General features: G+C 42.6%; 1 protein-coding gene across 2 annotated transcripts in view; it reads right to left on the bottom strand.

Moving 5' to 3' along the window:
• Positions 1–22,648, bottom strand: part of ENOX1 (ecto-NOX disulfide-thiol exchanger 1) — a 443,224-nt gene that overhangs the window by 198,907 nt on the left and 221,669 nt on the right. For both annotated transcript variants that reach the window (XM_070942714.1, XM_070942715.1), the window contains exon 3: positions 3,403–3,501. The gene's annotated coding sequence lies outside the window, so the exon portion shown is untranslated. The remainder of the gene's footprint in view (positions 1–3,402; positions 3,502–22,648) is intronic.

Raw genomic sequence — 22,648 nt, 5'->3', positions numbered from 1 at the left:
TTCAGGTGACCCTGAGGACACAGATAAACCTCCAAGTGGTCTCAATGACTCTCAGAAAGAGTACTAATGCCCAGATGACTGCAAGGAATATAAATCCTTCCATTCCCCTACCATTCGGTCAGAACTGAAGAAGCTTCTTGGATGAGAAGTGAAATGTCTTCAAGGAAAAATGAAGTGCCTTTTGAAAAAGCACCTTTGGGATAACCATGACCTGGATGACTGAGAATTTCCATAAACATTTGCAATCATTGCATTTCCTAGGGTTGCTGCATTTGGGCTGGAAATATTCAGACAATCTTTAGATATCCATGAAAACAGTTTTTTGTATTCTTTTTTTTTTCCCCCTGCCATCTGCCATCTGTCTGAATTTTTGCATCCCAGAAGTGACAGCCCCAACATATTTGCAAAGGAAAAAAAAGAAAAGAGTCAAACCTTTAGCACAACTGCAAACATAGAAAAACGACACAATGTGCAACCCAATGAATTTTACCATAGCTCGGGACCATGCCGGCTGCCCAACACTTCAACACATTTATTTTCTAAAAAATAAATGGGGTGATTAAAATACACTTTCAAATGCAAGAAAAAGGAGATGCTGAATAATAAGAATCATTCTCCGAGATGGATCATACTCACGGAGACAGGCTAACCAGAAGGAATCGAAATTACTATCCCTATTTATTTACTGTCCCAGATTGGGTAAAATCTGGCTCAACAGCAGTAACTGGGAGGGGGATCTTGGATCTTCATCAACAGATTTTCAACTTTATTATTCACTTCTGTTTAGTTTTTTTTAATGGATGATTCTTATGGAACTAGAAAGGGGGGAAATGTCATATTTTGGGCTGTTTAGAGGGTGTATAAAGTTCCCCTCGCGCATATCTGCTAGTCATTCCCGACTCTAGGGGGCAGTGCTCATCTCCGTTTCAAAGCCGAACAGCCAGCGCTGTCCGGAGACGTCTCCGTGGTCATGTGGCTGGCATGACTAAATGGCGAAGGTGCACAGAACGCTGTTCCCTTCCCACCAAAGGTGGTCCCTATTTTTCTACTTGCATTTTTTACGTGCTTTCGAACTGCTAGGTTGGCAGAAGCTGGGACAAGTCACGGGAGCTCACCCCGTTACACGGCGCTAGGGATTCGAACCGCTGAACTGCCGACCTTTCGATCGACAAGCTCAGCGTCTTAGCCACTGAGCCACCGCATCCCCTAGGGGGTGTACAACCCCTTTGAAATCTTGAGAAGGCTTAGAGTTTAAGTGTAGTAAACAGGAATCTGTTCCCAGCCCTTTTTTTTTTTTTAATTTGATTTATATGCCACCGTTCTCCGGAGACTCAGGGTGGCTTACAATGCGTTCAGCAATAGCCTTCATACTTTTGTATATTTTATACAAAGTCAGCTTATTGCCCCCATAAACTGGGTCCTCAAATATTGCTGAATACACTTGGTCATGTCTTAAATATGGATTTTGTCAATTTATGAAAAAGTTTGGCTCTATCAAGACTGGAGATCTGCAAAGGGGGCAGAAGATAAGTATAAATTTTTTAAAAAAACAACACAAATATATGGACTTCAGGGACAATAATAGGTGATACATGGCTCAATAATATTAACTGTGAGGGGGATCTTGGAGTCCTAGTGGATAATCACTTTTGGCTGCGACAGCAGCCAAAAAATCCAATGCAATCCTAAATTGCATTAACAGAGGGATAGAATCAAGATCACGTGAGGTATTAGTACCACTTTATAAAGTCTTATTAAGACCACACTTGGAATACTGTATCCAGTTTTGGTCACCATATTGTGAAAAAGATGTGGAGACTCTAGAAAGAGTGCAGAGAAGAGCAACAAAGAGGATTAGGGGACTGGAGGCTAAAACATATGAAGAACGGTTGATGGAACTGGGTATGTCTAGTTTGATGAAAAGAAGGACCAGGGATGACATGATAGCAGCCTTCCAGTATTTGAGGGGCTGCCACAAAGAAGAGGGAGCCAAGCTATCCTCCAAAGCACCTGAGGACAGGACAAGAAGCAATGGGTGGAAACCAATCAAGGAGAGAAGCAACAACTAAGAAGAAATTTCCTGACAGTGAGAACAATTAACTTAATAACTACTTGTATACAAAAAGATCTCAAAATTAATGTTACAAACAAAGGTTTGGTCATGAAACCAAGCCAGACATTCCAGAAAATGAAATTAAGTGCTTCCTCAAAAAATATTTCCAGCAACGAAGCTTCAAGCATTGTTTTACAAGGTAGATGGGTGTTTATTTAAACAAATTACAAGCAAATTTACAAAAGGCTACAGATTGGTAGAACAATAGCCGTATTTCCATCATCCCTCGCTTAGTTGTCATTGCGGCGACACAGAATTTGGACACGGTACAGGCAGAACAAAAGAGACCAGGAGATAAGAAAAGGTAGATTAAAACATGAATAAAGCCATTGTTTTCCAAACAGCTACTGAAAGATTTCTTAGCAGTTTTTGTAAAGGCAGAAAGTAGGGTTAACAGCCCACAGCAAAGCTTCAGGCATTCATGAAATACCAGCTAACGTATTTAAGTTTTACAGGATAATGCAGTTCAAGGGCCACGCATGGTTTGCAGGTAGATATGAAAAGAAAAAAAAGAAGAGTGGCTGAAGGGATTGGAAAAATTAGTTGCAAAAGTTGGACCTTGAAAAAGCAAGACGGGAAGAAAATTGACACGCTTGAGCTGTGGTGACCAACACGTAAGTCCTGGAGGGCATACAATACCAGGCGTATCAAAGGAAGGCTAAAACATGAAACTCTCTCATTTATTTTGCCCATGTTATGTGGGGGAATAGCAGTAGCACTCAAACTTATATACCCTTTCACAGTGCCTTAAAGCCCTCTCTAAGTGGTTTACAAAGTTGGTCTCTCACCCCCAACAATCTGGGTCCTCATTGGACCAACTTCGGAAGGATGGAAGGCTGAGCCAACCTTAAGCTGGTCAGAATCGAACTCCTGGCGTGTGGGCAGTCAGCTTGCAATGTTGCATTCTAACCATGGTAACACCATGTACCCTACTTTTTGGAGTATAAGATGCAGCTTTCCCCCCCCCCAAAAGTGGGTGAAAATTGTGGTGCATCTTGTACACTGAATGTTGCGACGCCTGGAACCAGCCAAAAATGCAATGCACGGAGGCAAAAAACTACGCAACTATTTATGCATCGCGTTGTTGGTATATTTTATTGTGAAGCTGCAAAATCTCTTTCTGTCCTCAAAACTATTTTTAGTCCCGAATGTATTATACATTAACATATCCCCTCCTCATTAAGCAGAGATATTGTCCTGGGACACAAAAGTACACCGTGTATTCGGTGTGAAAAGCACACACAGCCCTTAATAGGTTCCTGTCAAGATAAAATTGTAAAATATTTTACCTTTTCTCCTATTTTCTGTTTTTCGTGGGATTCCGATGAAGCAGGTACATTTAATGAGCAAGGGCTGCGTTATTGTGGTTTTCTGTTTGCTTGCAGTTCCTGTATTGTAAAAGAAAAAAAAAAGGTTAGGGAATCATAGGTATTATCCGCACAATGAGCCATGTATACAACAAGGAACTTTATTTCCCATTGAATTAAAAACAGAGAAACCTTATCCAAAATAAAAGACTATCTACGATTGGAAACTTTATCACATTAGATGTGTCAGATGGAATGCTTGAAACTATTTTCCAAAGCACCTGAAGGCCAGACAAGGAACAATGGATGGAAACTGAACAAGGAGAGATTCAACCTGGAAATAAGGAGAAATTTTCTGATAGGGAGAACAATCAACCCATGGAACAGAAGTTGCCTTTGGAAGTTGTGGAAGCTTCATCACTGGAGGCTTTCAAGAAGAGACTGGACTGCCACCTGTCAGAAATGGTGGAGGGTCTCCTGCTTGGGAAGGGGGTTGGACTAGATGACCTACAAGATCCCTTCCCACTCTGTTAATCTGTTACACAGGGATCCAAAAGTGCCTTTGTGGTCTTTCAAGGGGGAACAGAGCCTGCCAGAAAGACCAAATCAATGCTCCTTATATTTGTTGTGATTTTTTTTTATAGATTAAAATGTTGTATAACAAGGTAATCTTTTCCAAGACAGAATTCACAAGACATCTCCTTCAATTATTTCCTTCGAGGTGGACAGAGGGGATCGTCAGGCATCTGACAGCAGCCCGGATTAATGTGTGCATCGACTTTTTTTTACCGCCACAAAGGAAGGGCTCCGAAGTTTTGCATAAATGCTTCTAGGCAACGCTTTTCTTTTTTTTAAAAAAAAAGCTGCTTGTCAAAAACTTTTAACCTTCTCACTGAACGGTGCTTTTTAAAAGCATGTCAAAGCAAACAGCACACCATGCTTTAAAAAAAATAACAGATATCGTGTACGCTGTTTCCTCAAAGATAAGATCTATCTTGAAAATAAACCCTAGTGTGTTTTTATGCATGCGCCTAAGATAAGCCCTACCGCCAAAATAAGCCCTACTTAAAAGCCTGTGTAGCCGCTCAACCGTCCCATTCCATCTGGTTGCTCACGGTGTTGTGACCAGAAGTTTAGGCGGGAGGGTGGTGGGGCTGCCCCACATGCCCCGCACCAGCTTACCTCAGGGCAGGAGTGGGTTCTACTTATCTTTACTACCAGTTCGCAATGGGGCCGCGCGCGCGCATGCACAGAAGCATCCTGATGACTTTGGGGTTGGTGGGTGAGCCTCCCACCAGTTTTACTACTAGTTCTTGCAAACTGGTCTGAACTGGGGGCAACCCACCACTGCCTCAGGGCCTCCACAGCCAGGCCATCTACGGCCCAAGACCTGTGTCCCTCACATCGGCAGCACCAGCAGCCATTTTCAACAGGAGCCCACATTGCCACTGGCCCATTTCTGCTTGCTCACAGAGGAGGTTGAGTGGTGCGTTGGTGCTGAGGCCGTGAGGCGAGGCATGTGCCAGGGCATGGATGGCCTGGCTGCAGGGGCACTGAGTTAAGCTGGTGTGGGACATGTGGGGCAGCTCCACCCCCGTACTTTGCAGTGGTGGGGACTGGTGCACCACGTGACGTCCTGTCCTGTGGTGAGCAAGCAGAAGAAGTGGGCCTCCTGTACATGGAAAAAAAAATAAGGCACCTCTGAAAATAAGCCCTAGTGCTTATTTTGGAGCCCAAAAGAAAATAACACCCGGTCTTATTTTCGGGGAAACACAAGAAACACTGTATTGAAAACAACACAGATTGTTGTTTTCACAGCAATCTATCTTCTGTGAAGTGGAAGTAATCATCATAAAATAATAACAATAATAATAATAATTTTTAAAAACTTATGTGAGGTGATTTACCCGCAGATCAAAACCGGCCAAGAGTCCCTCCAGAGGAATAATTCCTGCATCTTGAAACAGTAAATTAAAAATATCCAAACTTTATAAGATTTGGCGGAAACACCCATGGCAACGTTGAGAAGGTGAAGAGAAACCTAAAAGTGGACTTTTAGGTGTACAGGTACTCCTTAACTTACAACCATTCATTTAGTGGCACTCATAAAAATGACTTACAACTGTGTTTCACACTTACAACCATTGCAATATTCCCTGTGGTCATGTGATCAAAATTCAGAGGCTTGGCAACTGGCATGTACTTGTGACGGTTGCAGTGTCCTGGGGTCACATGATTCCTTTTTGCAACCTTCCGACAAGCAAAGTCAACAGGGAAGCCAGATTCACTTAACAACCATGTCACTAAGTGAACAACTGCAGTGATTCACGTGACAACTGTGGTAAGAAAGGTTGTAAAACTCGCTTAACAAATGCCTCACTTAGCAACAGGAATGTTGGGCTCAACTGCAGTCGTAAGTTGAGGACTACCTGTAATTGGACTCTATCTCCTATCAGCCTCAGCCAACAACTGGGTTTTGTAGTTCTGATGAGTCACCGATGCTCTAAGCTTAAATTTAAGATCCTTTATATTATATATATCGTGAAAGGACGTTTGTATTAACATTTCCCAAAAGTACAGAAACTAATTTAAAACAATATGGCAGAGTTAACTAAAGTGCGAATAATCTTTCAGTTCTACCGTTATTAATGTCAAGGACTTCTTTTTCCCCCAAACGCCATGAAATTCAGCATATTGTCTCGAATGAGAGATGCCTCTGTAAAGACAGAGACAATGTGCTACGAGATGATTCTCGTTATTACCATTTCCCTCACCTCAGGGCATGTTTACAAAAGTGGCCGCAGGATGCGGGGTTGTGGGGGAGTGTGTTTGTGTTATTATACACAGGCACTGTGTGGGCATGTGTTGGCTCACTAACCAATTTATTTGGATGAACGAGCACACACAGACGGAGTTGGCTTTGTCTGTTCTTTGGCTTGGTCCCACAAAAAGGCAAAATCAGAATGCTTAGAGATGGAGAGAGAATAGAATAGAATAGAATGGAATGGAATAGAATAGAATAGAATAGAATAGAATAGAATAGAATAGAATAGAATAGAATAGAATAGAATAGAATAGAATAGAATAGAATAGAATAGAATAGAATAGAATAGAATTCTTTATTGGCCAAGTGTGATTGGACACACAAGGAATTTGTCTTGGTACATACGCTCTCAGTGTACATAAAAGAAAAGATATGTTCATCAAGAATCATAAGGTACAACACTTAATGATAGTCATAGATAGATAGATAGATAGATAGATAGATAGATAGATAGATAGATAGATAGATAGATAGGTGGGTGGGTGGGTGGGTGGGTGGGTGGGTGGATGGAAAGAAGGAAGGAAGGAAGGAAGGATGGAAGGATGGATGGATGGATGGATGGATGGATGGGGTAGGTAGGTAGGTAGGTAGGTAGGGAGGGAGGGAGGGAGGGAGGGAGGGAGAGAGAGAGAGAGAGAGAGGATAGGTAGGCAACATACAACGGCAATTGAGCCCCAAATTTCTGTTGCTAAGCGAGACAGTTATTAACCCTAACCCTAACCCTAACCCTAACCCTAACCCTAACCCTAACCCTAACCCTAACCCTAACCCTAACCCTAACCCTAACCCTAACCCTAACAAGAGCCTGTAGTACAGTGACTAAAGCACTGTTATTAACATCTGCTGCTTGCAATTACTGCTAGTTCGAATCTCGCCAGGCTCAAGGTTGACTCAGCCTTCCATCCTTTCAAAGGTGGGTAAAATGAGGACCCGGTTTGTGGGGGCAATAAGATGACTTTGTATAAATATACAAAAGGATGAAGGCTATTGCTTAGCGCATTGTAAGCCGCCCTGAGTCTCTGGAGAAGGGCGGCATATAAATCAAATTTAAAAAAAAAAGTGAGTTTTGCCCCATTTTATGACCTTTCTTGCCACAGTTGTTGAGTGAACCACTGCCGTTGTTAACCTAGTCACACGGTTGTTAAGTGAATCTGGCTTCCCCATTGACTTTGCTCGTCAGAAGTTTGAAAAAAGGGGATCAAGTGACCCCACCCGGGCCACTACAACCGTCATAAGTCCATAAGGGATGCTGCAAAAGGTCATAAGTGTGAAAAACGGCCATAAGTCCCCTTTTTTAGTGCCGTTGTAACTTGGAACGGTCACTAAACGAACTGTTGACATTCAAGAACTACCTGTATCTACTGTATACGTTTATTTCCAGCAGCAGCCTCGGGAAACCTAGGCAAGAAAATCAAACCTTGGTTCATTTCCTCTGCCTCCATGTATTTCCCATCATTTATGATGCACTTTTCAGCCAGTTAGCTGTCTAAGCAGCTCAGGCTATGAAAAAAATCAATCAAATGCCAACACTACAATGAGCCATTATCAAAGCAGCAGAAAACAGGATAAAACTGCCTATGTCGGAGAGAAGCATCACATACAGTGGGGAGAGGGGGGAATCAAGGGGTCTCATTTTTCTCCAGTTAGAAGAAGGAAAAACCCATCTGTCAGAAATGGTATATAGGGTCTCCTGCTTAAGCAGACTAGATGACCTACAAGGTCCCTTCCAACTCTTATTTTATTCTGTTTCTCAACACCTGGGTTGCCTTTAAAAGTCATGGGAGCACCACTCCTGAGCATCCCACGGAGAAATGAGGATGATAGATCTGGGATCAATGGATCGCTGTGGCCATCAAAGCCCTAAGCGTCTCTAATTGGCAGCTCTCTAGCTGTTGGATTTTCGTTTTCTAAACGAAGGCTTACATCTGTCTCTGTTAAATTTCATCCTGCGGCTCCAAATCATTTCTCATTTCAATTTGATCAACGTTCGCTCTGTCGTGTCATCCAAACCCTTCACTATGAAGCCGTTGAACAATATTGAAATATTAAACTACTGGGATCCCAAATCCACATAATTCAGCTAATGAGGAATCATTGAATGATTGATTGATTGATTGATTGATTGATTGATTGATTGATTGAAATTTCCACACCAGGAATCTTGGAGTCTTAGTGGACAACCAATTAAACATGAGCCAACAGTGTGCGGCCACAGCCAAAAAAGCCAACACAATCCTAAATTACATTAACAGAGGCATACAATCAAGATCGTGTGAGGTGCTAATACCACTCTAGAAAGCCTTAGTAAGGCCACACTTAGAGTACTACATCCAGTTTTGGTTACCACATTATAAAAAAGATGTTGAGACTCTGGAAAGACTGCAGAGAAGAGCAACCAGGATGATGAGGGGACTGGAGGCTAAAACATACAATGAACTGTTACAAGACCTGGACATGGCTACTCTAGTGAAGAGAAGGACCAGGGGAGGAGACAGGATAGCATCTTCCAATATTTGAGGGGCTGCCACAGAGAGGAGGAGGTCAAGCTATTTTCCAAAGCACCCAAAGGCCAGATAAGGAACAATGGATAGAACCTGATCAAGGGGAGATTTTCTGACAGGGAGAGCCATCAACCCATGGAACAAAAGTTGCCTTCAGAAGTTGTGTGAGCTTCATCCCTGGAAGCTTTCAAGAAGAGACTGGACAGCCATCTGTCAGAAAGGGTCTAGGGAAGTAATGGCTAATTTTGTTCTTGTTGTGTACAAGCGTGCACGCAATAGCGCGCATTCGACTGGTACCCATAATGCAATGCACCCCCTGCACATGCATGCACGACCCCCCACGCTTCGCCCCGCCCCCTACACATGGGCACGCAACCACCTGCCTCTTGTTTTTGGCCTAGCAGGCCTCCCTGCAGCCTCCTGGCCCCAAAAACGGGTCGGGGGGCATGTCACCCCCCTGCGCATGTGCGCAACCCCCCTGCTCATGTGCGCACATCTCTGACATGCGTCCTGCCCTCCCCATTCATCCCAAAAATCAGCTAGCCGGCAGGAGGTGCGCAAGCACATGCGCGGTGGAGCTTAGCTGGGCAACGGCTCATGTGCCCACGGAGAGGAGTCTGCATGCCAGCTGTGGCACAACTGCCAGAGGTTTGCCATCACGGGTGTAGGGTCTCCTGTTCGGGTGTGGGTTTGGACTAGAAGACTTACAAAGTCTTTCCAACTCTGTTATTCTATTATTCTGACTCTCTGGATGATTCACGAAGTTAAAAACTCAGGAAAAAAAGAAGCAATAAAACAAGAAAGGAGCCCCAAAAAAAAGCCAGACAAAATGGGCAATGAAACTCACACACACAACTCTCCGAAAAAGCTTCATCCACCCTAGTCAAAAGCCTGGGGGAAGGGCCAGACCTTCAAGGCCTCCAAAATGTTAGATGAGAACATTGGGAGAACGTTGGTCAAGCCAGCTATATGTCTACTTAATTATTGTCAGACCCACCAAGTAGACCTGAACAAAAATCAATTCCACAGGAAGAGTAACTCTTCTTTTCTTGAGAGTAGCTATAATAATAGAAACCGGAACATCTGGTGTGTTGTATACATCCTCTAATTTATATTAACGCGAACTAGCAAGACATCTCCCGATTTGGACTCAAGGTGTTTTTGACCTCCTCACTGTCTCCAGCAAGGTCATTTTCCTTACTCTCTACAATAATCAAAGTATCAAGCCAGTGGTGGGTTGCTCCCGGTTCGGCCCGGTTCGGCCAAACCGGTAGCGATGACGATGTGACGTCACTGAACCGGTTCTCTGTGACTGGGAGCTGGGCCCTCCCGCCCTCCCGCCCCCGCTTTATTCCTACCTTTATTTCTATCAGCCCAGCTGATAGGTGAGGCAGAGTGGTTTGCCGTACTTCAGCTGGCGAGAAACCTAATGCGCTTGCGTGGAGCGCAAGATCGGCGCACATGCGAGCAAACTGAGCATGCTCGTGGCAATCGAGCGCAAATTGTGTGCGTGAAGAGAACCAGTAGTAACACCAGTTGGAGCCCACCACTGTATCAAGCCCACACTGAAATAAAGACCTTCCCTTTTTGCTTTAATTGATGTGTGGAAAGCAAGGAAACTACAGGTGACTGGACACATTATGGTAGAAAGAATGGCAAGAAATTCATGCACACCCCTTAACGGCCATTAAAGTCCATCTACGGAAAATTCTCCCAAATTTTGTCTCTTGTTTGAAAGAACGCATCAAACAAACTTTCGTCAAAGGGAAAGATAAGAAAGAAAAGTCTAAAGAAAAGAAGGACTAGGGGAGACAAGATAGTAGTGTTCCAATATCTCAGGGGCTGCCATAAAGAAGAGGGAGTCAACCTATTCTCCAAAGCACCTGAAGGCAGGACAAGAAACCATGGATAGAAACTCATCAAGGAGAGAAACAACCTGGAATTAAGGAGAAACTTCCTAACAGTGAGGACAATCAACCAGTGGAACAGAAGTTGCCTTCAGAAATTGTGGGAGCTCCGTCACTCCGTCTCTGTTTTTAAGAAGAGTCTAGACTAGTGGTAGATAACCTTTTTGCCATCGGGTGCCAAAAGCGGGAGGAGCGGGGGGGGTCACGCATGCGCGTGGCCACACCCATAATTCTATGTGCCCTGCGCCCTGCAAATTCATGCACTCCGCCTACTTTTGGCACACGATGGCACAGTGGGCCCAGTAGGCCCGTTTTTTGCTCTCCCCAGGCTCCAGAGCCTCTCTAGGAGTCTGGGGAGGGCAAAAAACGGCCTTTCCCACCCCCCCAGAGGCACTTCAGAGGCCAAAAATGGCTCATTTGCCAACTTCTGGAAGTCCCACCAGAAGTCGGCAAATGGGCCATTTCCGGCCTCCGGAGGGTCTCCAGGGGGGAAGGCCATTTTCACCTTTCCCATGCTCCCCAGGCTCCTAGATAGCCTAGAGAGGCTCCTAGAGAGGCCCTGGAGCCTGGGGAGAGCAAAAAAATGGGCCTTCCCCACCCCCCGACCCCCAGACCCTCCGGAGGCAGGAAACAGCCTGTTTCCCTATTTCCGGGTGGCCTAGAAGGCCTGAATATCAGCTGGCTGGCACGCACATGCACGCCAGAACTGAGCTCATGTGCCCACCAATATGGCTCCGCATGCCACCTGTGGCATGCATGCCATAGATTCGCCATCATGGGTCTAGACAGTCACTTATCTGAAATGGTATAGGTTCTCCTGCTTGAACAGGGGGCTGGACTAGAAGACCTCCAAGGTCCCTTCCAGTTCATTCTAGTCTATATCTATTCTATAATTGAGTACGAAACTAATGCAGGACAGTATCCCTCCCTAGGCCTGGCACTGGTGCTGAATTTCCTGTCAGTAATAAAGTTGAATACTCCGTGATTTATTTCAACTCTTAAGATACTGATGGTATACAAAATAGAATGTTTTTTAAGGGGAAAAATTTGGAGGGTCCATTTCTCAACAGAGCACTTCCACTGCTTATGCTTCTTCTTTAATAACTGTCTTTGCAGTTGGCTCTTGATACCGTTAAATAAGTATATTATTTCAAATACATATTCAAAAATACTAGATTATATTCATATAATCAGAACAGGTGGCTGTTACAGCCATGTTTGTGGCTTCCGAATCGTCGTAAGCCACAATTTTCATTCTGATTATTCCTGCCGGGGTTTGTTCTTCCATCTGCCAGATAATTACAATTTTAAGGATATTTTCTACCAATTTATCCAATAGCAGATGTTGGCCTGAGCCTATAATTTCCCGGTTTTCCTCTGAAACCACCGATACGTCTCTATCAGTTACAAGAGGCAATCTTTATTAACTGAAACCATCCGGAGGTAGCCACAAAAAATCCTCTGAATAAAAGGTATCGAATCCCAGCTGGAGAATTCTGGGAGTTGAAGTCCACAAGTCTTCAAGCTGCCAATTTTGAAGACCTCTGGTCTATGGAAACCTGGACCATTAAACCGATCGCATTGGAAACCAATACAAGTTGGAGGGAACTACCATCCATCTGAATTTAGTCATCTGGTGAAGGGAACTTATTTAGGTTTTGCACCACACTTTTCACCTTCCTTTGGAGTATTTATATAGCTGAGGTGGCTGCATTTTCTAATCTGCTCCTGACACACATTAGTCCCCTGTCAAAAGACACAACGAATGTCCCATGGAAGATTGAAATAGGGGTCAAATCAAGTATGTTTCTCGGTATTGAGTTGGTATCTCAAATGCCCAGCACTCCTTGGCTTGAGGTGTTTAATCACTCAAGAACACACCAAGTACATTGGCCGAGTCCCTGCTTCTCCATATATTCTGATTAATTCTGAGGGCTTCCATCTTATGCCTGGCCCAGTTCTACATTAGAGAAGCTGCTAAACACAACTGGTATGATAAGGTTGAGGAGAAGAAGACGACGACCGGAGTTATTTGTCCATCTGTCTTCTAAGTCTGACAGGGCAGAATTCCGTTCTTGCATTGCGGTATTTGAAAAACGACGCAGGATAAACTTAACAAGGATGAAAAGAACACATGGTGGGCAATTGAGATACCACCAATAAAAGAGATTCATGGTCAAAACATGTTTGTCTTGATGTCATTCAAACTTCATCGGTGTCTTAAGAAGATTTTGGGGGAGAGAAGTGCAAAAATTGATATCTGAGCAATGGTAATAATAAATGCTGACTGGGGAATTCTGGGAGTTGAAGTCCACGCATCTCATAGTTCTCATGTTTGAGAAACACTGGAGTACACGATAGTCCACAAACATCTGTATCTATTGTTTCTCGTGAAGTAACTAGTTAGCATGTCTGTCTCACAATCGTTTCGTTTTCACAATCGGTGCTCTTGAAGCAACTAATTAGCACGTGTGTCTTTCAACTACCTCTAAACTCTCAGTATCAGAGAGGTCAAACAAGACATCCTGTCTGTTTGTATCTGTAAGAAAAATATTTACGGCCTTCCCATTGAACTCAGATTTGAAGAAACACCCAATACTCCGTGGATTTGATGAACCTGTCCAACTAATGATGATGCCTTAGGAAGAAAAAAATATATGAATTCATCATTCTACTAAGGAATCAGTTAAATTCAAGCTGTCCCTGGGTTAAGAACGTATGGATGTATGGACAACTCACGCTTACAAACAGACTGTCTACTACTTAAAATGGCGGACAGCATTCTCCTTTCTCCAGCTGACGAACTGCTGAAGCCAGGCAAACTTTTCATGAACTGCTGACACCACAGATTTTAGATCTACAGCCTGTTTCCAGCAGTTGATGGAAACCTCACAGAGCTTCAGCCGTTTGTCAGCTCGAGAAAGGAGAACTCCGTCCGCCATCTTTAGCAACAGACAATCTGTTCGTGTGTACAAGTTCTGACTTACATACGAATTCACTTTAAGCACAGACTTTGGCGTTCTTAACCCAAGGACTTGCCTATGTTGCAAATATTTTTTTTTAAAAAAAAAGTCCATATCAGTGGTGAAATGTAAAATTTGTTATTACTGGTTCTGTGGGCGTGGCTTGGTGGGGGGGGGTTAATGTGACTGGGTGGGCATGGCCAACTTTTTTTTTTTTACTTTTAAAAGCATTTTTTCTACAACCTTAAGAAGTTGCAGAAAAAAATGCTTTTAGAAGCCTCTGACAATCAGGCAACTCAGCTGGGATAGCCAGAGGCTTTTAAACACTTTTTTTTTTTCTACAACCTCTTCGGCTGAAGAGGTTGCAGAAAAAAAATGCTTTTAAAAGCCTCTGACGATCCCAGCTGAGCAGCACGAACATCAGAGGCTTTTTTTTTTTTTTACTTTTAAAAGCATTTTTTCAGCCGAAGAGGTTGCAGGAAAAAAATGCTTTTAAAAGTAAAAAAACAGCCTCTGATGATCGCACGGCTCAGCTGGGCGTGGGGGGTTGGGCAGGGATTTTTGCTACTGGTTCTCCGAACCACCTGCCACCATCGCTACCAGATCAGGCGATCCAGTCTAAACCGGCAGCATTTCACCCCTGGTCCATATTAATTTGAGAAAAAGAAATGAGCAGTGCAATCAGAGGTGGTATTTAGTGGGTTCAAACCAGTTTTCCCGAACTGGTAGCGGAAATTGTGGGTGGGCCTGGATATCCTCCCACCCACTCCAGCTCTATGCTGTCCTATTTAGGTACATTTTCGAAGGCAGGCGTGCAGCAAACCAGAGTTAACAAAAGGTGAAACTCACTGCTGAGTGCAATCCTACGCAATCCCTAGGAAGAACGGGAAGGGAACATTACTTCTCCCCGGCGGTGGAACAGACTGCATCTTGGTGGCATGACTGTATGTTTCTGACTCATCCTGAAGACAAAGTGTACTTTCTAAATTGCATATTTTTTTAAAAAAAATGAATTGTTAAACTGCCCAGAGTTGAGTGGTGACTGGGTGGCCACATGAATGTAAATAAGAAATAGATCCAATCTGGGTCAATCACCAAGATCAGAGGTTTTGTTTTCTGAGCTTTCGGGCTTGTGCTGAAGCCCATCCTTGGGGAATCTTCTCTCTAGCAGAGTGTTTGCTGTTCTCTGTGTGATATTTATAGTGCCTGTCTGTGCCCTGCCATACATCAAAAACATTTTGGAAGCTACAGAATGCAGATCTGCAAGTGGGCATTGCATACCTCCCGGACTTTGTCCCATACCAGGACAAATTAAGCATTGTAAAGATCGCTTGGCGGTGGGAGATGCTTTCAATGTAATCTACAAGATCTCCTGCATGGATTGCCCCTGGGATTATGTAGGACAGACAGGGAGGAAGCTAACCACCAGACTGAAAGTACACAACTGAACGGTCAGACAAGGAGACCCGAACTCACTGCAATGAACAAGGACACAAATTCAGTTTTGCAGCTACTAAGATTGTTGGACGAGCAGGGACAAAAACAGCCGGGGAAATGAATGAATCCTGGGAAACGGCTCCCTCGTCAGTCAAGAGGAGGGCTGATTTGCCACCAGTCTATCAAGTACTTAGAAGGTGAGGGCTGGGCAACACAAGCAAATGACAGCCAACGACTTAAAAGCCAGCCATCAACACACCCCAGTCAACATCTAAAAAGCCACATACAATTGGCACTATCAATACCACACACAGAATAGCACACACTCTGCTAGAGAGAAGTTCCCTGAGGATGGGCTCCAGCACGAGTCCAAAAGCTCGGAAGACAAAAACTCTGGTCCCAGTGACTGACCCAGATTAGCTCCTCCAATATTATGCTGGGACCAGTGATGAAATTCAATTGTTTTTTACTACCAGTTCTGTGGGCGTGGCTTGGTGGGCGTGGCAGGGGAAGGATACTGCAAAACCCCCATTCCCTCCCCATTCCTGGGGGAATGATACTGCAAAATCCCCATTCCCTCCCCACTCCAGGGGAAGGATACTGCAAAATCCCCATTCCCTCCCCATTCCTGGGGAGAGGATATTGCAAAATCTCCATTCCCACCCCACTCTGGGGCCAGGCAGAGGTGGTATTTGCCCGTTCTCCAAACTAGTCAAAATTTCCGCTGCCAGTTCTCCAGAACCTGTCAGAACCTGCTGGATTTCACTCCTGGCTGGGACACATAGATTTGTCTTCATTCGTAACAAATACATAAATGAATCAGAGACTGCAGGGAGAATCAGACAGGACAACATGGCAGTCATGGCCTAAAAATTTAAGCCTTACCTCTTTTCATGAGGGCTGATGGCACCCACATCTAGAAAGAGTCGGGTGATGTTGTAGCACCACAAAAAGCCTCTTGGTTAAAGTATGTAAATGCTCGCACACACAAACACTTCAGTTTATGGGCAATCTATTTTTATCCTTAACAATGCAAGAAGTCCAGCTCATATCATTATTTTCAAATTTAATATCTAAATGTCTTTTTCCCAGCTTATAAGTAGTCCTCAGCTTACAACAGTTTTGTTTCAAACTTACAACGGCACGGAAAAAAATGACTTATGACCGTTTCTCACTGTTATGTCCTTTGACCTTTGATCAAAATTCAGGCCTTTGGCAACTGGCTCACACTTATGATGGTTGCAGTTTCCCGGGGTCACGTGATCCCCTTTTGCGACCTTCTGACAAGAAGAGAAGACAGTTTCACTTAAGAACCATGTTACTCACTTAACAATTGCAGTGATTCACTTAGCAACGGTGGCAAGAGGTTCCCTTAACAAATGTCTCACTTAACAATAGAAATTTTGGGCTCAAATTGTGGTCATACGTCGGGGGCTGTTCTGCCCCAGCTATGGACCCCAAAGAACGCAGCACACACAAAGTCTGTACAAAATTTAATTTACTAAAATAACTCAGTCTTAATAAACTTTCTTAACAGCCTACAAGAAACCAAAGATAAAGTAATCACAATCTTACTATGGTTGGCAAAAAGCCCAGAAGCAATTTGCAGAGAATCCAAACGTGAAGGAGAATGAACTAAAGTTGTTCCCTACAAATTGCTTCAGTCGTCATCCTTCCTTAAATAGGCTAAGGGAGTGGCCAATTAGCCCCAAGCCTTACTCTCGAGGAGACCTCCTGCGGAGCCACTCCTGCCTTTTGGCAGCTCTGTGCGCCCGTGCATCGAGAAGAGGCTCCTCCTCTTCGTCCTCTTCACTTATGGGAACTTCTGGAGGTTCTGAAGGCCCTGGCTGAATCCCCGCCTCTGGCACCACATCTTCTCCAGCCTCCTCACTGTCTGACTCGAGTGCCAGCTGCACAGGCTGCTGGCGCAGCACCACACCAGCCTCCTCGCTGTCAGAATCAGCTACTAGCTGCACAGGCCGTGTTCGGGCCACAACAGGGGCTACCTGACTCAGGACTACGTTAACCTTTTGCTGTGGGAACAGAACAAAAAAAAAAAAACCCTGTGTTAAGGCAGTTTTGCTCATATATGTTTTGATTTGCTCGTAACGTTTATTGAGATCTTCAGGAACATCCTTCATCTTTGGCCTTTTTCAACAAATAAGATGGCGGCTTTTAGCTGGCTGTTTGAGAGAGACATGATTCTTGTGGCGATATTATTACGCACTCAAATGCATTCGGTACATTAGCTTTAGTGGGCTGCTTATCTACGCTCAGCTCGTACATTTTCCAGGTTACGCTGACAAATACATTTACGCACTGAATCAAGTCACATGTCTTACATTGCTCTTAAAAGATGCACGATATGATATTCGGCATTATATATAAATGATAGCGAGAGAGAGAGAGAGAAGAAATGGGAAACTTCAGCAGGAAGGGAAATGCTTTCAGGGACGAGGGCTATTATGTTTTCAACGGTTCTCATTCAATAACGAAAAGGATATTAGTGATACCCTAGCATTGCAAAGCTGATTAGCCGTTATCACGAGACAGGCACACAAAAACGTATCTCTAGCTTGATTAAATTCTCCCTCTAAATCGTTAAGATTTATGGCACTGTAAATTCAGGAGTTTTCGGGTTGTCATTCCCGTCTCCAGTGCAAAATCTTGTTGTTAATGGCTGGTCACATTCGAGTCAACAATACACACTCTGCAAAGTTGAAATGATGTCTCAGTCCTCATTTCTGATGTACGATTTGTGTTCATTTCTCCTTTTTTTTTTTCATTTTTTCATAGAGTGGCCTAGCGTGTAGTACAATATCCTACTATATAACATGCAGAACATTGCTGGCAAATAATTTATTATTTATTGAGGGGAAACACTGATTTAGAGTTTAGTGAAATTTTTCCAGCAACTGTGGTTGGCATCATCAAAAGCTGAATGTTCTGCTCTGTAGACCATGCGCTGGCTGAGGAATTCTGGGAGTTGAAGTCCACAAGTCGTAAAGTTGCCAAGCCTAGAGGTCCCTGCTGTAGACCAGTGGTGGGTTACCCCCAGTTCGGACAGGTTCTATAGAACCGGTAGTAAAACCAGCAGGAGGCTCCACCCACTGACCCTGATGTCATCAGAAGCGATCTGCACATGCGCAGAAGGCGCACATGCGAGCAAAGCTAGCGCACGCACGTGATCCCATTGCGAACCGGTAGTAAAGATAAGTAGAACCCACCACTGCTGTAGACCACAGAGAACTGAGCAGGGATTGGCCAGGCTGCTGCCTTTATACCCAGGTAACCTGACCTCTGATTGGTCTTTAGCCCAGCTGGCTTCTGATTGGTGTGGCCAGATTGATATCCTGCAGCCCTCTGCCAGCAAAAAGGAGCCTGGGAAGGTTCTGTTTTTGCTAGCAGAGGGCTGCAGGAGGCTGTCACAGCCAAAAACGGAGCTTGGGAGGGCCTCTCGTAGCCCTCCAGAGCTCAGTTTTCACTGGTAGATGCACCGCAGACCAGTCCTTTGCTGTTTCCAGGGCAACCCCACGGGCCAGATCTGGCCTCCAGGTGTTGAGTTTAAGACCCCAGGTCTAGTTAAATAGCATGAATTCATTTATTATGGAGATCTTTCAACTTTCAAGCTATCCAAACCAACTTTTCCTCCAACTAGGCTGCAAACTATCACCATGGATGAAAATGGGAAGGTGGGACCTGACCTCCTCACTTAGAAGACCTACATCCTTTCCATCATTATTACAGATTCTGCCCCAGATCAGATTTCAGGTGCTCAATTTTAGCCTTCCTCGCTCCCAAGGTCCCCTATTCGATTTTCTACATTGATTAGAATGTAACAGCAGAATGCATTAAGAAGTATATTATAATAATAATAATAATAATTTAATAATAATAATTTTATTTCTATACCGCCCTTCTCCCGAAGGACTCAGGGCGGTGTACAGCCAATTTAAAAACACAAAACAAAACAACGATTAAAATTTAAAATCATTAAATAATTAGGCTCCAATTAAAATCCCAGAAATTTAAAATACCCCAATTAAAATTATTATGTTGATAGCCCGGCGAAAAATAATAATAAATATATGTTTTAATTGTTAGGGAAAAAAATGAAATGGAAGGTCAACTCCGCATTGTTCAACAAATCTGTTCACCTGGAATTTCTTTGCAGCAACCTTAAAAATAAATGGATTGTTTGTAATGTGTAGTGGTTTTGTGCACACCTGGGAATGGCTTTTTCAGACCAGAGGGCTGTCTGTTAGGACGTATCAACCACTCAAAGTCCGGGAGATGGATGTTGCATTGATCAAGATGGGCTGTAGATCATTGCTGATGACACCTAGAAGCTATGAATGAGAAGTAGCGTTCAGGTGCTTTTCTCCCTAAGGCCTGCTCTGTAGGAAATTATTTCTGGCTGCCGGTTGGTTGGTACATTGGGAGGCTGTTGCTGTGTGAAAAATATCTTGCAAATGGCCAATATATAACAACCCAACTGTCTATGGAACTATCTATCTATCCACCCATCCATCACTATCTACAGTATATCTATATATCTATATTTCTCTCTCTCTCTCTCATTCTTTATCTCTTATCTATCTATCTATCTATCTATCTATCTATCTATCTATCTATCCATCCATTTCTTTCTTTCTTTCTTTCTATCTATCTATCTATCTATCTATAGTATATCTATTTAGATCTATCTTTATGTCTCTAATCTCTATTTCTATGTCTACCCCACCTCTATATCTGTCTGTCTATCCATTCATTAGTATCTATCTATATCTATATTTATCTCTCTCTCTCTCTCTCTCTCTCTCATCTCTTTATCTACTCTATCCATCCATCCATCCCTCCCTCCCTCCATCCCTCCATTGGTATTCATCTATATCTAGATTTATCTCTCTCCCTCTCTCTATCTATCTATCTATCTATCTATCTATCTATCTATCTTCATCTATCATCTATCTATCCATCCATCCATCCATCCATCCATCCATCCATCCATCGGTATCTATCTATATCTATATCTATATCTATATCTATATCTATATCTCATCTATCTATCTATCTATCTATCTATCTATCTATCTATCTATCTATCCATCCATCTTTCTACCTGTCCATCCATCCATCCATCCATTGGTATCTATCTAGATCTCTCTCTCTCTCTCTCTCATCTATCGATCGATCGATCCATCCATCCATTTATCTATCCATCCATCCATCCATTAGTATCTATCTATCTATCTATCTATCTATCTATCTATCTATCTATATCTAGATTTATTCTCTATCTATCTATCTATCTATCTATCTATCTATCTATCTATCCATCCATCCATCCATTTATCTATCCATCCATCCATCCATTAGTATCTATCTATCTATATCTAGATTTATTCTCCCTCCCTCCCTCTCTCTCTCTCTCTCTCTCTCCATCCTTCCCCTGTTTATTCCCACACAATTTTGCTATTTATATTCCCTATTTCTGTCTCTACATACAGATAGCTGAATGAGTACTTTTTTATTGCAAATAAAAGTTCTAACATTGCTACAGCAGAGTAAATCAACCATTGTTTATAAATTAAATGCCACAGAAGATTTATGTAAAATCCAAGATTTACATGAAACGAGAGTTTTAACCCTGTTCTCACTTGCAATTCAAAACGATTGCTCCAGCAGCTTTTAATCCTCCCTTGATTTTGTATGAAATATTCATAGAATGTTTGCGATCTTCCCCCTCATTTGCTTAATTTCCTTAAATAAATTTACATTTACTTAAAACAATTTGACAATTAAGGGTAAGGTATTTTATTATAATAAATAAAATCTAATAAATAAAAATCTAATAAATAAATAAATAAATAAATTAGATTCTCCTCTTTATTGCTCAAATTGTCATTTCCATAATATTCTTGACATATTATTTCTGTTCTGGAAAAAGAAAACCACAGAGAAACGGATCGCCACGGAACTTAAGAATCAAACTGGATAACACAAAAATTGCAGAGAAAGGCAAGTGAAAAACTCACAGGTCACCAATCACCTCAATCCTTCTATCCTTCAGAAGGCTGAGGGAAAATATCAAAAAGAATCAAACGTTTTTGTTTTTCAGGACTGTTATTATTTTTATTTTAGTTTTTATGATTTCATGTAGAGTTGCCTACCATGAAGGTGATTTACAAGTCTAGATTTCTGGAATAGCTGTTTTAATGAGTAATTTTTGTGAGAGTACGAAATCATTTTTTTTCCAACAACAGCACGATAGTGTCAGTACATACCAATTTTGGTGCAGTGGGATTTCGAGACCATGAGAGATGCAGCAAAACATGATGGCTCCAAACTTATTTTAAGTTCTGTAATGAGTTGCGGTGCCTGGGAAAAAAATTTTTTGATTCATTTATTTGCCTTCAGGGGGTACCTAGAGATTTCCTTCCTGTTATTTTTGCTCTTCGGATCTAAGTAGATACCTACTTAGGATAGGAAATGGATAACTTTGCCCTTAGAAGAGACTCCTGAGAAGTGCATGCGGATTTCCCACGATATTTCTAATTTGAAATTGCCCGGCTGCACACATTTCGTTATTGTCTTTGTTGAAGTTATCAAAGATGCATGAGGAAAAGCTTCAAACAAAAGTTGGAAATGCGATCAGTCTCAAGGTACCTTTTACCACCTTTGGTGTGGAGATTTAGGAAAGCCAAGAAATTTTGGAGTGCTGGGACTCCAGAAAGCGTGCAGAGAAGAAGAACGAGGAGAATAAAAGTTCTGGAGGCTAAAATCATAGGATGGACAGTTAGGGAAACTAAATACGTCTAGTCTATTGAAGAGGGGATTCGAGGGGCTGTCACAGAGAAGAGGGGATTGACTTATGCTCAAAAACACCACAAGGCAGGATAAGAAGTAATGGGTGGAAACTCATTAAAGAGAAATCCCGACGTAGAATTAAGGAGATTTTTTTTTCTGATAGTGAGAACTATTTACTCAGTGAAATAGGTTGCCTCCTGGAGTTGTGGGTGAGGCATCACTGGAGGTTTGAAAGAAGACACTGGAAAACCATTTGACTGGGATGCCTTAAGGCCTCCTGCCTTAAAGAGGGGGTTGGATTAGAAGACACCCCCCGCCAGAGATCCCTTCCATCCCTAGGATTCTATGTTCTGTTCTGCTTTTCATTACAAGCTACTTCACTGCAACCTCCTTTTCAAAGAATAGAATAGAATAGAATAGAATAGAATAGAATAGAATAGAATAGAATAGAATAGAATAGAATAGAATAGAATAGAACAGAATAGAAATTAAAGGATAGGATAGGATAGGATAGGATAGGATAGGATAGGATAGAATAGAATAGAATAGAATAGAATAGAATAGAATAGAATAGAATAGAATAGAATAGAATAGAATAGAATAGAATAGAATAGAATAGAATAGAAATTAAAGGATAGGATAGGATAGGATAGGATAGGATAGGATAGGATAGAATAGAATAGAATAGAATAGAATAGAATAGAATAGAATAGAATAGAATAGAATAGAATAGAATAGAATAGAATATTGGAAAGGAAAGGAAAGGAAAGGAAAGGAAAGGAAAGG

The sequence above is a fragment of the Pituophis catenifer genome, unplaced genomic scaffold, assembly GCF_029215685.1.
Source record: "Pituophis catenifer annectens isolate HBS135680 unplaced genomic scaffold, rPitCat1.0.hap2 SCAF_4, whole genome shotgun sequence".
Lineage (NCBI taxonomy): Eukaryota > Metazoa > Chordata > Lepidosauria > Squamata > Colubridae > Pituophis > Pituophis catenifer.
Note: the sequence above shows the minus strand (reverse complement) of the source record. Positions and strands in the feature narration are given on the sequence as shown.